The sequence below is a fragment of the Aquarana catesbeiana genome, linkage group LG03, assembly GCF_042186555.1.
Source record: "Aquarana catesbeiana isolate 2022-GZ linkage group LG03, ASM4218655v1, whole genome shotgun sequence".
NCBI lineage: Eukaryota > Metazoa > Chordata > Amphibia > Anura > Ranidae > Aquarana > Aquarana catesbeiana.
Window position 1 is genome coordinate 661,481,048 of NC_133326.1, and position 18,171 is coordinate 661,499,218.

The window sequence follows — 18,171 nt, forward strand, 5'->3', positions numbered from 1 at the left end:
TCATTATTTATACTAAAGATTGCATTTCTAGATATGTGTTTTGTGCCCTGTTCATAGGGATTTAATTTTACACTAGAGATAGCACTTATTTATTATTTATTGTTTCATATATTTATATGTAAACAGGACATATATATATTTTTGCATACACCTTTGTAGGTTATACTTAGCTCAATATGAGCACATTGCTTTCACTACACTTGCACTTTAGCTAGGATTAGCGCAGCACCACCCATCCTATTAATTAATAATCCGTATAATCCCACTTTATCACACTGTTGACACAACAAATAGTGGTGCTGCAATAGTTCATGAAGTGAAGATAAATAAAGTCTATGATAAAACAAATTGCAGACAGTGCTTCAATAAGTGCTCTTCAGTTAAATTGCTGGTGTGTCACTCTTCGTGTGTATCACTCAGTGTTCACTAGACTCTTACCTCCATATGGATAGTGAAAAGCAGTGGAGATGGGTGTATCTGGAGACGTTTCCAAGATGTTGTGATGGTAGATGGCCCTCTCCAGGTATTGTATATTAGATGGTGACTCCAGCTTAGTCCATACGGACGTTCATTCCCAACGGATATGTACAGGGGATAAAGAAGAATCTCCCATAGTGTAGAATGTTTAAACTGATTGATTTATTTAAAAGCCAAGTGGAAACTTACAACAGAGTAGTGAAAAAACAGCAGATCTGTAATTTGGACGGCGTTACAGGTGCCTCTTACATCACTTCCGGTTCTCGAGTAGTCCGGTCACTTCTTATGCATTACGTCACACCACGCGACTTCCTCAGGGGATCCCTTTTTTTTTTTTTGGTATCCATTTTGGTATCCAGCTTGGGTTCTTCTAATATCCCAATTGTGCTGATTAAGTGGTGTAGGATTAATTTCTGGTTCTTGAATCCTCTCTCTCAGCTCATATTTGCACCTAGCAATTTTGCACAGCATCTTTAGCGTTTTTTTACACAGTCACATTTTTTAGCAATTTTTGCACAGATTATTGCACAGTGCTAAATCATCTATATTGATAGGGTAAATGGAATAGCTATTTATTTATCAATACATTTAGTTATGAGTAGCCAAAACCATATATTCTGATTAACCAGATATACTGGATAGACTGGTGTTTTTGTTCAACCTTACTAGCTGTGTAGCTATGTAACTATGTAATTGACCATCTGTTTAACCATGTAAATAACCAACAAGTTAATCAAGACTTCAAAGAGACTTACAAGGTAGCCCACAGCTATGTATACAGTCTAAAAGCTAGTTAGGTCCCAGCTTCAGTCAGAACAATCATATTGAATGTATGCCATGTACTTACTGTATTGTTCTCCCTGCCTATAGCTAAAACTATGGGCTTGTATAATAAATACATCATCTATAATTTGGCTTCAGCAGTCAACGTTATTGAAAGTCCTTAAGTTTTGGGCTTTCCCTATCAATATTTATAATATTAAGTTGCGCTGATCACTTATTTAATGCAGGTTCTATTGGCTATCTGTCTAGCTATACTCAACAGGGCCACTAATAGGGGGGTACCACTGGCCCTCCTGTGCTGAGCCCAGACCCCATCAGTTCAGCGGGGGGGGGGGCCCGGGCAGCAGCAGGAATCAGATCATGGACTGGAGGGGGTGACTGGCCGGGGGAGGGGGGGGGAATTGCAGGAACCGATCCACTGTATGGCTCTCTCTGCACCAACTGAAGGCCGGCTTCATCTCTTCCCCCTCTCACCAGCTTTAAGCAGCTCTAGGGGGAACTACATGGGATCTAATTTAGGAAGTGCCCCCCGCCACACTGTTCATATCTCCTGTAAATAATCTTCTTCCCCCTGCTGCCAGGCCCCCCTGTGTGCTCATCTGGCAGCGCTGACACATTATTTTCCTCTCCTTCTTGCCGGCTGCTGCAGGGTACGGGGAACACTTCAGGATGGAGAGCGGGTTGGGTGGGCTTTACGGGGTCCTGTGATTTCTAACAGCAGCTCTAATGCTTAACTACTTCAATACCAGGCACTTAGACACCTTCCCGCTCAGGCCAATTTTCAGCTTTTAGCGCTGTCACAATTTGAAGGACAATTGCACGGTCATGCTACATTGTACTCAAACAATTTTTTTATCATTTTGTTCCCACAAATAGAGCTTTCTTTTGGTGGTATTTGATCACCTCTGTGGTTTTTATTTTTTGCACAACAAATAAAAAAGACTGAAAATTTTGAAAAAAAAACAAGTTTTTCTTTGTTTCTGTTAAATTTTTTGTAAATAAGTACGTTTTCTTCTTCAATGATGGGCACTGATATGGCTGCACTGAGGGGCACTGATACGGCACTGATACGGCGGCACTGATGGGCACCGATGAGGTGGCACCAATGAGGTGGTACTGATGAGGTGGCACTGACGGGCACTGATGATGGGCACTGATAGGCGGCACTGATAGGTGGCACTGATGGGCACTGATAGGTGGCACTAGTATGCGGCACTGATGGGCACTCATAGGTGGGGCACTCATAGGCGGCACTGATGGGAACTTGTAGGTGGCATTGATGGATACTTATGGGTGGCACTGATGGGTACTTATGGGTGGCACTGATAGGTGGCACGGATGGTCACTAATGGGCACTGATAGGTGGGCACGGATGGGCACTGACAGGTGGCACCGATGGACACTGATGGGTGGCACTGATGACACTGATTGGTGGCACTGATGCTCCTAAGGTTGGCATTGCAGGGCATCTAGGCAATATTATGGTGCCAATCAGTGCCCATTTGTGGGCACTGATTGGCACAGATTGGGTACTGACTGGGCACATTGGGCACATGTGGATGGCCATGGGGTACATACCTGGCCATCCACATGTTGCCCCTTCCCTGGTGGTCCTAGTGGCGATCCCTGGTTGTCCAGTGTGGTCATCTGAGGGGGGGCTGCGCTGATAAACAATCAGCGCAGACCCCCCCTGTCAGGAGAGCTGCCGATCGGCTCTCCTCTACTTGTGTCTGTCAGACGAGAGTGAGGAAAAGCCGATCAACGGCTCTTCCTATTGACATCGTGATCAGCCGTGATTGGACACGGCTGATCACGTGGTAAAGAGCCTCCGCTGGAGGCTCTTTACCAAGATCGGTGGAGCGGTGTGTCAGACTGACACACCGCTCCACCGATCGCCGTGATGTGCGCCCCAGCGGGCGTGCGGCAGCATGTTATCCTGCTGGATGTCATATGACGCCCAGTCAGGATAACTGAACCACTTCCCGGACGTCAATCCGCTATAGGCCGGGCGGGAAGTGGTTAAGCTTTGGGGTGTTATCTATCTAAGGTAATGAGAAAACAGTGAACAGCAAACACTCCTTGATTTCTTCTCATTCTGCAGATCCTGAATAACCAGAAACCCTACGACTTCATCCCATTATCGCATAGTTGCCAATAGGAATGAGCTCCCAGTTCCATCTGAACACAAGTTTGGGTTTGAACACTGGACCTTTAGCCCATTTGGCAGGAGCCAAACCTTATATATATTAGTAGGTTTTTCTCCCTCTGCTATATACAGTACAGTATGACAGCTTCCTTCTTCCACTCTCAATGCTTCTTAAAGCGGGGTTCCACCCAAAAGTAGAACTTCCGCTCATCGGATTCCTCCCCCCCTCCGGTGCCACAGTTGGCACCTTTCAGGGGGGAGGGGGTGCAGATACCTGTATAATACAGGTATCTGCACCCACTTCTGGGAATAGACTTCCGCGGGAGTCACGCCCCCTCCTGCACTCCCCCGCTGTCTCCTGGGAAACACACAGGTCCCAGGAGATAGCGGGGACCATTAAGAACGCGCAACGTGACTCGCGCATGCGCAGTAGGGAACCGGGAAGTGAAGCCGCAACGCTTCACTTCCTGATTCCCTCACTGAGAATGGCGACGGCAGCACCCGAGGACTGAGTAACGGTTCGGTCTCCGGTGCCGACGTCGCTGGACCCCAGGACAGGTGAGTGTCCTTATTTTAAAAGTCAGCAGCTGCAGTATTTGCAGCTGCTGACTTTAAAAAAAAAAAAATTTCGCAGGACTCCCGCTTTAACAAATTATGGTGCCAGCAGTGGCGGCCCGTAATGCAGGGCGCCACTGCTATTCATGCGTCTGGCCCCCTAATCTACATGCGAGGCACTATCTGCTGTCTCTAGGGGTGTCACAGATGGTGCTCGGGTGTCTCAATGTGTCTGTCAGCTTCGCAGCTTTGGCTCTAACCACGCCTGCCAGGGTTAGGCACTCTTTCCCTTTCTGGGCCATCTCCAGCTACTCCTTCTCTGACCCCATTGCTTGCTGGCTCATGGAGCAGAGCAGGAGCGTTTGTTGTTGTTTCAGTACTTGATTTGATTGTAGCCATATTAGTGCAATTATGTCAGAGAAAATTGAGTACTGTCCCTGATACTTTTTTTATTTGCACTAACATATCATTTTTCAGGACAAGCTTTCGGGGTATGTCCCCTTCAAGGTCCAAGCAGTACTGATTCACACATTTTGAAGCAGAATGTTAAAGAAAAAAAAAAAAAAAGAGAGAAAAACAAAAACAGACAAATCAATGGTAATAAAGATAGCAGCAGTTAGTGAGATAAGACAGAGGGAGAGCTATAGAATTGAGGGGGGGGGGGATACTAGTCACAGAGGGGGTCATAAATGTTGTTTCAGTGAACTACTGATTATGTCTCTGCAGACATGTTTGTTTAAAGAGGATTTCCACACAAAGGCATAGTCCTCGCTTTACTTAGTGACTAAGAGTGGAAAGGAAGGCATGCCCACCGCCACCCAGAGAGCTGCCAATATGATCTTGCTCACCGACACCAAGAGGAAGAGACACTAAGCACATCGCCAGCATAACCGATATACTATATGTTGTATGTTACCGAATATCACACAGGCAGAGGCTGAAAGGCACCCTGCCATATACACTATATTACCAAAAGTATTGGGACGCCTGCCTTTACATTTCCCCAGAACTTTAATGGCATCCCAGTCTTATGCCGCGTACACACGGTCGGACTTTCCGATGGGAAATGTTCGATATGAGCTTGTTGTCGGAAAGTCCGACCATGTGTAGGCTCCATTGAACATTTGCTGTCGGAATTTCGGCCCACAAATGTTTGAGAGCAGGTTCTCAAATTTTCCGCCAACTTCACTTTGTTGTTGGAAATTCCGATTGTGTGTATACAAGTCCGGCGCACAAAAGTTCACGCATGCTCAGAATCAAGCAGAAGGAGCCACACTGGCTATTGAACTTCATTTTTCTCGGCTCGTCATACGTCTTGTACATTACTGCGTTCTCACGTTCGGAATTTTCGGCCAACATTTGTGACCGTGTGTATGCAAGACAAGTTTGAGCCAACCTCCATCCTTGTTGGTCCGATCGTGTGTACACGACATTAGTTTGCAGCTTCACCTCTTCTGGGAAGTCTGTCCACAAGGTTTAGGAGTGTGTCTATGGGAATGTTTGACCATTCTTCCAGAAGCGCATTTGTGAGGTCAGGCACTGATGTGGACAAGAAGGCCTGGCTCGCGGTCTCCGCTATAATTCATCCCAAAGGTGTCCTATTGGGTTGAGGTGCAGGCCAGTCAAGTTCCTCCACCCCAAAATCGCTCATCCATGTTTTTATGGACCTTGCTTTGTGCACTGGTCCAAATCATTTGGTGGAGGGGGGATTATGGTGTGGGGTTATTTTTCAGGGTTTGGGCTTGGCCCCTTAGTTCCAGTGAAGGGAACTCTTAAGGCGTCAGCATACCTAGAGATTTTGGACAGTTTCATGCTCCCAACTTTGTGGGAGCAGTTTGGGATGAATTAGAGCGGAGACTGTGAGCCAGGTCTTCTCGTTCACATCAGTGCCTGACCTCACAAATGTGCTTCTGGAAGAATTCCCATAGACACACTCCTAAACCTTGTGGACAGCCTTCCCAGAAGAGTTGAAGCTGTTATATCTGCAAAGGGTGGGCCAACTCAATATTGAACCCTACGGACTAAGACTGGGATGCCATTAAAGTTCAAATGCATGTAAAGGCAGGTGTCCTAATACTTTTAACAATATAGTGTATATCTATATCTATATTTTATCACTGACAGCCCATCGCCCCGATATCAGATATACAGAGGAAAGGACTGGCTCCCAACTTTTTTAGCTGGCTCCTAGATTTAAAGAAAATTTGTCAAGCCCTACATCAGTATACAGTATGTACTCCTGTGACCAAAAAGAGAAGTACAGCAAAAAAAAGCATGACCATACTTTAACCCCAATGCTGCTGGTGCTTAAATTGCTGTCCCGTGAGCTGTAAAATCACCCAAGGCACTGTCATAGTGGTGCAAATCACATGCTCTCCCATACCCATTAGTGCCTGGTAGTGTTGCTTAATGTGAATGTGGAAGGTATGACCAGGGGAAGAACCGGGAGAAGAACAGATAATCTTTGAACTCACAAATAGCAGTTATTAATTTTTCCACATTTGGGAAGAAAATCACTAAAACATGATCATAGCTATACAGGGGAATAACAGGGGTAGAGAAATATGCCCCATACTGCATTTAGCACTCATTTAACCTCTTTCTGCCCAACCTATAGTAAAATGATGGCTGGGCGTGAGCACTGTTCTGGAAAAAAGAAATTTGAAAAAAAATGTTTCTTTTTATTTCTTCATTTTCCAAAAATTGTAACAAAAAAATTACAACTTCAAAAAACTTGCCATGCCTCTTACTAAATACCTTGGACTATCTACTTTCCAAAAAGGGGTCATTTGGGAGATATTTGTCCTGTCCTGGTGTTTTCAGGCCTCAAAAAATTAGATCATCAGTACATCAGGATGGACTAATTTTCAGATACATACCATAGGCTGTGGACGCTATAACTTTTGCACAGGCTAAATAATATACACTGATTTGGGTTATTTTCACCAAAAATATGTAGCAAAATATATTTTGGTCTAAACTTATAAAGAAAGATTATTTATTTGCAAAAGTTTATAACATTAACAAAGAAAACGCATTTTATTTTAAAATGTTCAGTTTTTTAAATTTATTTAACAAAAACTAAAAAATCCAGTGGTTATTAAATATGACCAAAAGAAAGCTCTAGTTGTGTGAAAAAAATGATAACAAATTTCATATAGGTACGGTGTTGCATGACTGCGCAATTGTCATTCAAAATGCAACAGTGCTGAAAGCTGAAAATTGGCCTGGGCAGGAAGGGGGTGAAAGTGCCTGGCATTACAGTGGTTAAGAATAGTTAGACTCAGGCTTTTCTTCTATTTTAATGTGTGGGGGCACCATTGCTGGGTAGGGCTTAGTCGCCCTTTACAGACCTCTGACAGCACTACAACATTGTGCAGAGTATTTTAATTATTTACAGCATGGAAAGTGCCTGTTGTGTTTTAGGTAGTGAGATTCTCTTTAAAAACGAATATTCAAGCTTTTGAAAATGCCCATTTATTACTCCGGTGCTCCTCAATAAGAATAGCTAGTTGTCTCCAAATTTCAGGGTGTGATTTTAGATGCCTTTATTACTGTGCTAAGCTATAAATGGGTAGAATTTTGAACAAAAATTCTTAGAAATAAAATGTTTTATGAAAGCTTGTTCATTTTTCATTTCATTAGTTAGTCAAATCGACTTTTGTTTGAGACTACAGTGATGAGAAAATTCAAAGGAGCAGGATGGAAAGGTTTTCTCTCATTTCTAATAGTGAATGTGGTTTTCATTCAGCAAAGTCTATTCATTCCAAAATCAAATGTTTTTTTTTTTTTAATCAGAAGGTTTTTATTGCTTAAAAAACAAACAGTACATTCAAACATGAAACACAATACACTTTATCCTTATATTGGATTATCCAACATACAGTCCATGGTTACAGTTGTCAACATAGAAATTCAGCATCTGTTCGTAGTTCCCTCTTGCATAGACTATTTTGTTTTTCTCATTTTGTGCCATATTGCTACTCTCGCTGCCGACTACTCCACGCTACCTTTGCCCCTGTCCTTGTGCCAGCATGTAATCGAATATCCATCCGGATATCTCCCTCATTATTCTTTGTACCTATACCACTCTCAACAGTCTCATATGAACTAATTCCATGGGGCTTATTCCTGGTGTGTCAAGCCATGTGTCCCATAGTTTGTCAAATTTTCCAGGGTTTCCCCTGTGCTGGTATATGTATTTTTCCTTTATAAGTGTTTTTCCCATGTGTTGTATCCATGTTTTAGTTTTTGACGGTACAGCTGATTTCCAGCTCATAAGGATTGTTTTCCTGGCCTGGAACAGTGCTCTGGCAAAGGCCGCTCTTGTCGCCTCCTCCGCTATCACCCCCTCCAGAACTCCCAGTAGGTAGCTTAGTGGATCAAGAGGGACATTGGTCCGGAACACCTGATTCAGTGTAGCCAGAACCTCTGTCCAATATCTATGGAGTTTGGGGCAACGCCAGAGGAGGTGAATCAGATCTCCAGGCACTGCTCTGCACCTGCCGCATAGTGGGTCGGGTGCTCTGCCGATTTTGCTTCACAGGTGTACAGTGCACTCTCAGTAGTATATATAGCTGGGATCTCTTTTGTGACACATTTAATGAACATGTATTGACTGCTGTATGGCCTCTTCCCACAGTTCCCCTGTAATGGGGCCCAAATCTGCCTCCCATTGTGTCGCTGTCTTCATGGGGTCCCCCTCTAGGAATGACGACATTAGTATATTGTAAAACTGTCAATTTATACCTTTTGTATCAGACGCGTCCTGCAGCATATGAAAGACAGGTGTGGGGAACTGAATCCATTCCATTGCGTCCCCCTGTGCTCTAACAGCATGTTGTAATTGCAAGTAGTAAAATAACATGTTGGGAGGCAGTGCATATTTGGACTGTAGGTCATTGAAAGAGAGCAGGGTCCCATTATGGAAAATATGTCTCAGGTGAGTTATACCCATGGGGCGCCACCTGGGTCCCTGTTGGATCTTGGATAATTCTGCATATGTTTTGCTTCCCCATAGTGGGCTGTAAGCCGTGAACCCCCGTTATGTTTTGTAGTTGTTTAGTCTTGTTTCACACCTTCTGAAGGAGTGTATACGTGGGCATTTGTTTGTTGGGTCTTTGAAAGTGTTGAGCTTCCAGTCCCTCGGGTATAGATTATGCCCCAGAGCCAATCAGCATGAGTTTGGCCGATGACCCTGCAGACGAGGGGGCCATGGCACCTATCAGGTGCTGTAGCTGTGCGGCCAGGTAATATATTCAAGGGTTGGGTAGGGCAAGGCCCCCCTCTCCTTTGAGTATTGCAGTTGCTTTAGTTTAATTCTAGGTGGTTTGGTGTGCCATAGTAACAACCTGAATAGGGAGTTGACCACTCTAAATATCTTCAGTGTAATGACTACCGGTGTGTTATGCAGCATGTATAAGAACTGCGGCATCAGAATTATCTTGATGAGGTTTGTCCTTTCTGCCAGGGACATTTTAAGTTTGTTCCATATATTTATTTTATCTCTAAAACGTGTCAACAAGGGATATATGTTCAGTTTACAAAATTCAGTTAGTTTAGGTGAGATGTATATACCTACTGTAGGTATTTAAAGGTGGTCACTATGGGTACCGGGCAAGAGGGCCCCTCATTTGATTCGGGGGTCTCATCTATAAATATTAAGGCCAATTTGGACCAGTTGAGTGTAAGGCCTGAAAAACATTGCCTGAATCAGTGAATCATCCACACCTTCCAGGAAGCATATCGTCGGCATAGAGCATGATTTTTTCATGCAGTTCACCATAGCAGAATCCCTTAATCTGTGGACAGTTCCTTACCTGAGCCGCAAAGGGCTCGATGGCCCGAGCAAAGGGCATGGGAGACAGAGGGCATCCCTGCCTAGTCCCCCTGCCCAGTGCAAAAGCGTGTGACAACCTATCTGACATGCGTATGGCAGCCTATGGTGTGTCATACAGCAGCCTCACCCACCTGATGAACCTGGGTCCAAACCCGAACTTGGCCAATACAGCCCACAGATACCGCCAGCCGACACTGTCGAATGCGTTATTGGCGTAAAGAGACAACAGTGCTCTGTGGTCAGCTGAATCCGAGGGAGTCTGCATGTTCAAGTATAGTCGTCTGAGATGGTCGATGTAGAGGTTCGTGGCATGAATCCTGCCTGGTCCGAGTGGACAATGGATCGGATTATCTTATTGACCCTCATGGCCAGCACCTTGGCTAGTATTTTTACATCGCTCTGCAGCAACAAGATAGGCCTATATGAACTAGGATCTAACAGGTCTTTACCTGATTTAAGTAGTAATATAATGTTAGCCCTTGTCATGGTGGTAGGTAGCTTTCCTGATTTAAATGAAGAGTTAAAGACTTCAAGTAATTTGGGTAAAATGACTTCACCATATTGGGTATAAACCTCCATGGGGATCCTATCCTCCCCCAGGGCCTTGCAGGTAGGGAAGGAGGCTGCGGCCTCTCTCAACTCGTCCAATGTGAATAGTGCTTCTATCTCTACGCGCGCTTGGCAGGTCAGAGTTGGAAGGGATATAGTGCCTATATAGTTTCGCAGTTCCTCGTCAGTGTAGTTGTCACAGGGTTTGTATAGATCAACAAAGAAAGATGCTAGTTTAGCTATTATTTGCTCAGGGTCATTCACCAGCCATCCCCGAGAGCTATGTATCGCTCCTATAGCAGGGGACGACTGCTGAGATCTGGCAATTCTGGCCAAGAGTCTGCCAGTTTTTTCCCCTTCCTTATAAAATGCTTGTTTAGTGAAGAACCTTTTACGTTCCGCGGCGGAGGATCTCAGCCAGTCCAGGGAATCCTGGCCCGAGATCCATGCCTCCCTCGCGGAATCTGACGGGTCTAAGACATATGCAAGCTCTAGTTGTCTCACCTGGTCTTCTACCTGTACCATTAGTGCTGATGAATTATGTTTAATGGCTGCAATTTCAGCTATGAATGTACCCCTCAGACATGACTTGAAGGCGTCCCATCTCAGTATTAGATTGGTGTGCAATCAGTTATCAAAAATGTATTATTCTATCTGTTTCACCACACGCTCATGTGAGGTGAAAAGTTTTAGCCAAAAGTCGTTCAGCTTCCACTGTGCCCTGGGCAAGGTGGCTGCTGGACGGATAATAAGGTGTGCAGCCAGTGGGGAATGATCAGATATCCCCCTGGGGAAATACTCCACCCTGTTGACCATGGTTAAAAGTTGCGGGAACCCTACGCAGAGGTCAGTGCCATATAGTGACCCATGCGTTTTGGAGAAGCATAACAATTGTTTGGTCGTTGGGTGTTTTGCCCTCCATACATCTGTCCAGCCCACCTCCTGCAGCAGTCAGCTCAGAATGGTGTCTCTGCCCCCTGACGGAGGCTGAGCTGGAGGATGTCTATCCAGTCTGGGGTCCAGGTAGCCATTAAAGTCACCCATGATCAGAGTGGGGACATCTGGTTTATCAACCAGGTAAGACAGGAGAAGCTGCAGTATCTCTATAGAGAATGGGGGGGGGGTGGTATATACACAAAGACAAATATCACAGTTAAGGTAAACACTTTGCAATACAAAAAATATATCTACCCAGAGGGTCTATGACTGCGTCCAATTCCTGGTAGGCCAAGAATTTGTGTACCAGTACACTCACTCCGCGTGAATATGCAGAGTATGCCTTGCCCACCCAGGAATATTGCAGAAACCCAACCATGTCTTTTGTGAGGTGAGTCTTCTGGAGGCTCACTATGGCAGGATGAAACCTTTTCAGGCATGTGCTTATCATAGTACGTTTCAGTGGGTCATGAACACCACGGACATTCCAGGTCACGATCGGGGTGGTAGCCATGTTGGGTGTGGTAAAGTATTGTGTCCTGGGCCTGGAGTTTGCATCGCCGAAGTCCCGGGCAAAGATAAGTCAGCAGTCATGCTATGGGCACACAGTTCTTTCAATCGGCAGTCTGCTTTGATTTGGCATGGCAGCATGTTTCGCCGGCAGAAGTGGGGGGGTGAGGGTTTCAGAGCAAAGTGTATCAGTGCGACCAGTGAGAATATAAAGAACTGTCCTGAACTGGTCTGTCGGGTGCGTGCAGCATACCCGCATGAGGCAAGGGTAAACTCCCTCTTTCCATCCTCACGCCAAGAGTCGTTCAGTGAATTTGTGCCAACAGGGCACCAAATAACCCGCCCCCTTAACTGGGGCACAGTGAAGTTTTGTGAGTCCCTGTGGGTATAACCTCCCCACATTAACTCAGGTTTCATCTTAATAAATCGGGTTCTGTCAAAGCTCTTGTCAAACGCTAGCTTTGAAAAAGTGTACATTGTCCCGCACTGTAAGTGATTGACTTAAAATGTCTGCAGGTTACATACAGACCCTGTGGCGTTGCGTGCTGGACATCAGTCTTCTATCTCGGCCTCTCAGTGTCTCCTGAGGTCCTGTTCATTGCGGTCCAGCCATGCGGATGCATCTGAAGCAGATTAAAAAAAGGTGGACTGCCCTCTAGCAGTGATGCGTAATTTGGCCGGATACAGCTTTGCGTATGTAACTTGAATTCTCTGCAGGCGTTTCTTCATCTCAGCAAACTTGGCCCTTTTGCGCTGCACCTCTGCCGCGAAGTCAGGGTAAAATGAAACTTTAGTCCCATTGTAATGTACTGCTCCTCTCTCCCTGGCCAATCTGAGTATGATCTCTCTATCCTTATAGTTCAAGAGCCTGGCCAGCATGGATCTTGGTGGATTACCAGGGGGAAGGGGTCTTGGCAGCGTGCGGTGTGCCCATTCCACCGCAAACAGTATGGTGAAAGCCTCCTTAACAAATATGTCCTGGAGCCATGCTTCTATAAAGGCCGTGGGGTCCCTGCCCTCTACTTTCTCTGGTAGCCCCACAATGCGGACATTGTTCCGTCTTAAATGGTTCTCAATGTCGTTGGTTTTGGCGTTAGCCAGTTCTGATAGCTGTAGTGCAGTTCTGGCATCTCTGGTGAGGGGGGTTAGCAAATCCTCCACCTCACTGATCCTGCCCTCCACAGCCATGGTCCTCTCCCTGATTTTCTGGAGATCCTGTCTCATGAGAGACACTATTTCAGTGAGGCATCCAAACTGCTCTATCAGTCCATCCACAGAGGCTGTACATCTCTGCACAGGATTTCATTTAGTGTGGGTTGTTGTGTTTCTTCATGAAAGTGCCTCAAACAAGTCAGGGGTGGGTACAGGAGAGCTTTCTAAGGGCAATGTGTCATATAGTGCAGAGGCACCATGTTGCCTGTTAGGCTCATGTGCAGGTGTCTGGAGTGGTGGGGGGAAAGAGCAGCTAGGTCCTTGCAACTTATGTGTGTAATACAGCATGTCTCTGGGCTGCTCCTTCCCCTGCTGTTTTAGTGTCTTGTGAGACTTACCGCCCAACTCCTGTGATTTATTGGTGCCACGCGCCGTTCACTGGAGCTGAGGGGAGCAGGTGCCATCTTGGCCCTCCATGGCTGCCTCTTTTTCTCCCTTCTGGGTCATCATGGGCTCCAACGAGTGCCGATTGCCTCTCTGCAGCTGCCTGTGAGGTCCGGCTGTGTCTCTTAGTCAGTTTTTAGCGCGGATTCGTAGCGGGATCAGGATCTATGGAGGATCAGTAGCGGGAGCTCAGTGCAGTGCGACCGCTCACATGCCCTTCCAGGCTACGCCCCCCAAAATCAAATGTTAAAGGAAGACAAAATCTTTTGACCGATATTTGAATGTTCTGAGAATTTTCTCATTCATTTTCCTAAGACTTTTCAGTTAAAATTCCATCCATCTATGGCCAGCTTTACTGAATTGTGCAGTGGTGCTCTTTTCCTTTGAAATCAAGTTGTATACATTAGCCAATCTCTTGTTACTCATTAAAAAGAATGTTGTTTGTTGTAAGTTTAGCTGAACAAAGATATGAGAACTTTTGTTGGTCCACCTTATCAGTCTGACTGTGCTGGAGAAAAATGATTCTCAGCTTTCTAGCCCTTGTCATGGTGTCACAATTCATGTTGTTTTAATTGAAGGGCCAGTTTACCTTTACTTTTTTTTTTTAATCAAATAACTTTTTTTTTTTTTTTTTATAGTTATACAAACAAAAACTATATCAACTGAATTACTAAATATCAAACATTATCAAATAGTATATAAAAAAAAAAGCAAAAAAAAAGCAAAAAAAGCAAAAAAGAACACAAAACAAGGGGAGCTTAATTGGACGAGTAAGTTGTATTTATGCTCCTATTATGTTTTGGTTATTATATGAGAATGCCACTTTAATACGAGAGGTGCAAGGTTTGTTTGGTCTATGTTTTATGTTTCTTTTTTTTTTTCCTTGTTTTGTGTTCTTTTTTTCTTTTTTTTATACACCTTTACTTACTTCTGTCAAAAAACCTCTGTATGCCCCTCAATACATTAACATGCTGCTTTTTATAATTTTTTTAAAATTTTATTTATTTCAGGTACTTATATAGCGCCATCAATTTACGCAGCGCTTTACATATACATTGTACATTCACATCAGTCCCTGCCCTCAAGGGGCTTACAACCTAAGGTCCCTAACACACATTCATGCATACTAGGGCCAATTTAGATAGGATCCAATTAACCTACCAGCATGTCTTTAGTAAATATTTAAAATATTTACTTTTTCAGATGCTCATTACAATGTCCTCTCTCTCCACCTTGCAGATTGCAGGGCGTACCAAACATTGGATGGTCGGCTCTGGAAAATCAAAAGAGTATGCTGAGCTGTGGGTAGGGGATGAGACAGAGTGCTTGTTTGGCAATTTCAAGGGCCACGCACCCAACGCTTGGTAGGTCTTGCCTTCTGCATGATGGAGGGGGGGGACAGAGCAATGAGCACCTGTAATGAAACACAGCATATTAGGGTCCATTCACACAAGGAGCAGACATGCGTGTCCTGTGCAAGACCATCTATTACTGGCACAGGTGTTGCGTGCATCCCAGTGGCAATTGTAGTTCATTCATACACAGAGCTCTGTGTACTGACCACCTCTATGATAAAATCTCACCCCTGTCCTGAACCTAGCAATTTCTGTCTACAGTAGATTCCTGTCCTCCACCCTGGACGAGCTCGCCCCTCTCACTACACACAGAATCAGGCAGATGACACCAGAAGTCTCAAAAAATGTAGCCGCACGCTTGAGCGTCTGTGGCATAAGACTTGGGCCCATACACACTATTAGATCTTCTGCAGCTTTTTGTCTTCAGATTTACCAAAAACATTTAGTGCAAGGGCTTGCCTGATTACATACAAATTGAAACTCTTAAGGTTTGATCTTATATGGTTTTGGTAAATCTGTAGACAAAAATCTGCAGAAAATCTAATAGTGTGTATGGTGCCTAAGACTCAGAAAGACTTCAACCAATTTAAATCTGCCCTCCAAAATACAATTCCTGCCTCTACACTGCCAAGCAGACCTATTTTATCACTCTCATTAAGAACTTCTTATTCAGCCCCCCTCAACTTTTCTCTAACTTCAATTTTCTTTTTTGTCCCCCACTGCCTTGTTGCTGCACCTTATTAGATATAGTTAATGAACTCCGACTGCCGGCGAAGACCATTGGGCCTACAACTGGGACATTACTGTCATTACTACTTAAAGGGCCCTCATACCGCGCTTGCTTAATTGATCTCTCATTAGGATTAAAGGTTAAATAGGCTGGCCTGGGTTCCCCCTTTAGAAGTCTTGCCATAATTAATGCTTAACCTTCGCTTACCCTTTCAGGTCATGCTCAAGTGGTACTCCATTGTACATATGTGTATATAATATACTGTATTGCCAAATTTGCCTTAATTATTGTGGAGGAATTCTTCTACTGAATTAGGACTGTTATCCAAGGTTCACTTGATCTATTACCTTCTCTGTTCAACAAGATCTTCTTTGAGTTATTCAGTAAATGGTAATAGAATATAAACTCCTCAAGTTGTTTGACTTATTACTTTAAGGTGGTGCAAAGATGTCTGAACCCAGAGTGTCAGGTGGGTTGGAATGTTCCCAGGGTCATGGTGGTGCAGATGAGCAGGTAAATCCAAGCAGTCCCCGAGGGGGTCGTGCTACGTACATAAATACCTCTGTTACTTGGTTGATAAGTGTAAGGCTCCATTCACTTAATGCAGATGTGATAGAGCATGCACGTTCCCATGCATCATGTGTAGGGATGCAGCCCTTTCTGCTGTTGTTGCAATGTGGCTCCACCCACAGTTAGCCATGGCGCTATTCGCGCCACATTACTACCCTACTAAGACTACCCAGAGGCACCCTCTCTCTCTCTCACCTCCCACTCCCGCTCTCTCATCCTCTCCCTCTCATCCCTCCTCTCTCTCCCACCCCCTCTCTCTCCCACCCTCCTCTTTCTCTTTCACCCCTCCCTCCCTCTCTCTCTCACCCCCATCTCCCCTCTTTCTCACCCCCTCTCCCTCTCACTCTTCCTCCCTCTCTCACCCCTTTCTCTCTCATCCTTCCTATTTCTCTCACCCCTCTCTCTCTCTCATCCTCCTCTCTCTCTCACCCCCTTTCTCTCTCCCCATTTTCCTCTCTCTCCCCATTCCCCTCTCTCTCTCACCCCCTCTCAATTTAATTCAATTTGTTTCAATATTTAACTTGTTTTCACAAAATTGTTTTCATTTTCTTTATTTCCATAAAAAGGCACACCAAAATCCTTAGCACCAGGCCCATGATGCCCTTAACCCAGCCTTGCTTGGGGTGAAAACTGACAAAGATATCAAACGAAAAGTGAAAGTTATAGCAAGGATGACACTAGTTTAGAGGGAAGGATCTGGCAGAAGTTCAGCCCCCTTTGGACCAGTGTGACCAAATTCAGCTTTGTATCGTAAGAAAGTAAAATCTCCTTTGGAGCGGATTCACACACCACTAATAATAACATATGGGCAGTTCAGATTCCTAGTACGGGCAGTTTCTTCAATGGCACGCTGGAGCTTAGGGGTGATGAATGAGTACTTAGAATGCTAGAATAATTAAACGTGGCAAAGTAAAGGCTCCTTTAAGAAATCTAGGTTATGATGTCTGCATGCAGTGTTCCTATACTGTGAATAGTAGAATAAGAGCTTTTGGGCATCTGCCCACCCACCAGTTCTGGCTGAAAGGGCCAGTCCTCTCCACAGAGATAAGGGATACGATGCAGGTTCTACAATCCAGCAGAGTAGCAGGATGGAGGCCTGGTCGGTCGGCCAAATGTTGAAATCAGCAATCTGTGCCAATGCCCTCAATCCTCTTGTCAGGCTGCTGAACAGGAACGAGAATTGGTATCCCAGCGGTGTCCAGCAATGCAGATCCGCCAGTGGAAGCATGGCTGTGGGGGGCAGGGCTGCCCCAGTTCACGTTCCCTGTGTGTAGAACAGCAGTCCCACTGCTCTGTAGAGAATCCTGGAAAGAGGAGAGAGAGAGCCCGCCAGAAGCAATTTCATATAGTCTCTCCCACAGTCCTTTTCACTGGCAGCTTTCTGGGATGTGCAGTCTGAACAAGTCTCAGAATTACAGGGCTAGCTGCCCTCAGAACTACAAGTCCCAAGGTCCACTACTCTTGAGTCAGGAAACAGATCTCCCCTGCTATAGTGAGGAAGTGAGACAAGAGCCTGAGTGCAGCACTAGAGGGGAACTAGTTGATCTGTGGTTCCGAGGATGATGTCCTCTTTATTCAGCTTGTAATAGCCGGTACTTGGCTACATCTACAAAACCATCCACAACTTAGCCCCCAGCTATATTTCTAACCTAGTCTCAAAATACCAACCAAATCATTCTCTTTATTTCTCCTAAGACCTCCTGCTCTCTAGCTCCCTCGTCACCTCCTCCCATGCTTACCTTCTTTTTTCCGAGCCTCTCCCATCCTATGGAACTCCCTAACCCAATCTGTCAAGCTATCTCCTACTCTTTCTACTTTTAGGCGATTACTGAAAACCCTTCTCTTCAGAGAAGCCTATCCCACCTCCACCTAACAACTGTATTTCCACTTTCTCCATCAGCTCATCCCCACAGTTATTACCTTTTGTATCACTTGACCCTTCCTCCTAGATTGTAAGCTCTAACAAGCAGGACCCTCTGATTCCTCCTGTATTGAATTGTATTGTAACTGTACTGTTTGCCCTCATGGTGTAAAGCGCTGCACAAACTGTTGGAGCTATATACATCCTGAATAATGATAATTTACATCATATATTAAATGATATTATATTTAATGCTTTTTATTA

General features: G+C 44.9%; 1 protein-coding gene across 1 annotated transcript in view; it reads left to right on the forward strand.

Moving 5' to 3' along the window:
* Nucleotides 1-504: 504 nt before the first annotated feature.
* Nucleotides 505-18,171, forward strand: part of LOC141133428 (A.superbus venom factor 1-like) — a 250,166-nt gene continuing 232,499 nt past the window's right edge. Inside the window, exon 1 of the mRNA XM_073622813.1 lies at nt 505-523. The gene's annotated coding sequence lies outside the window, so the exon portion shown is untranslated. The remainder of the gene's footprint in view (nt 524-18,171) is intronic.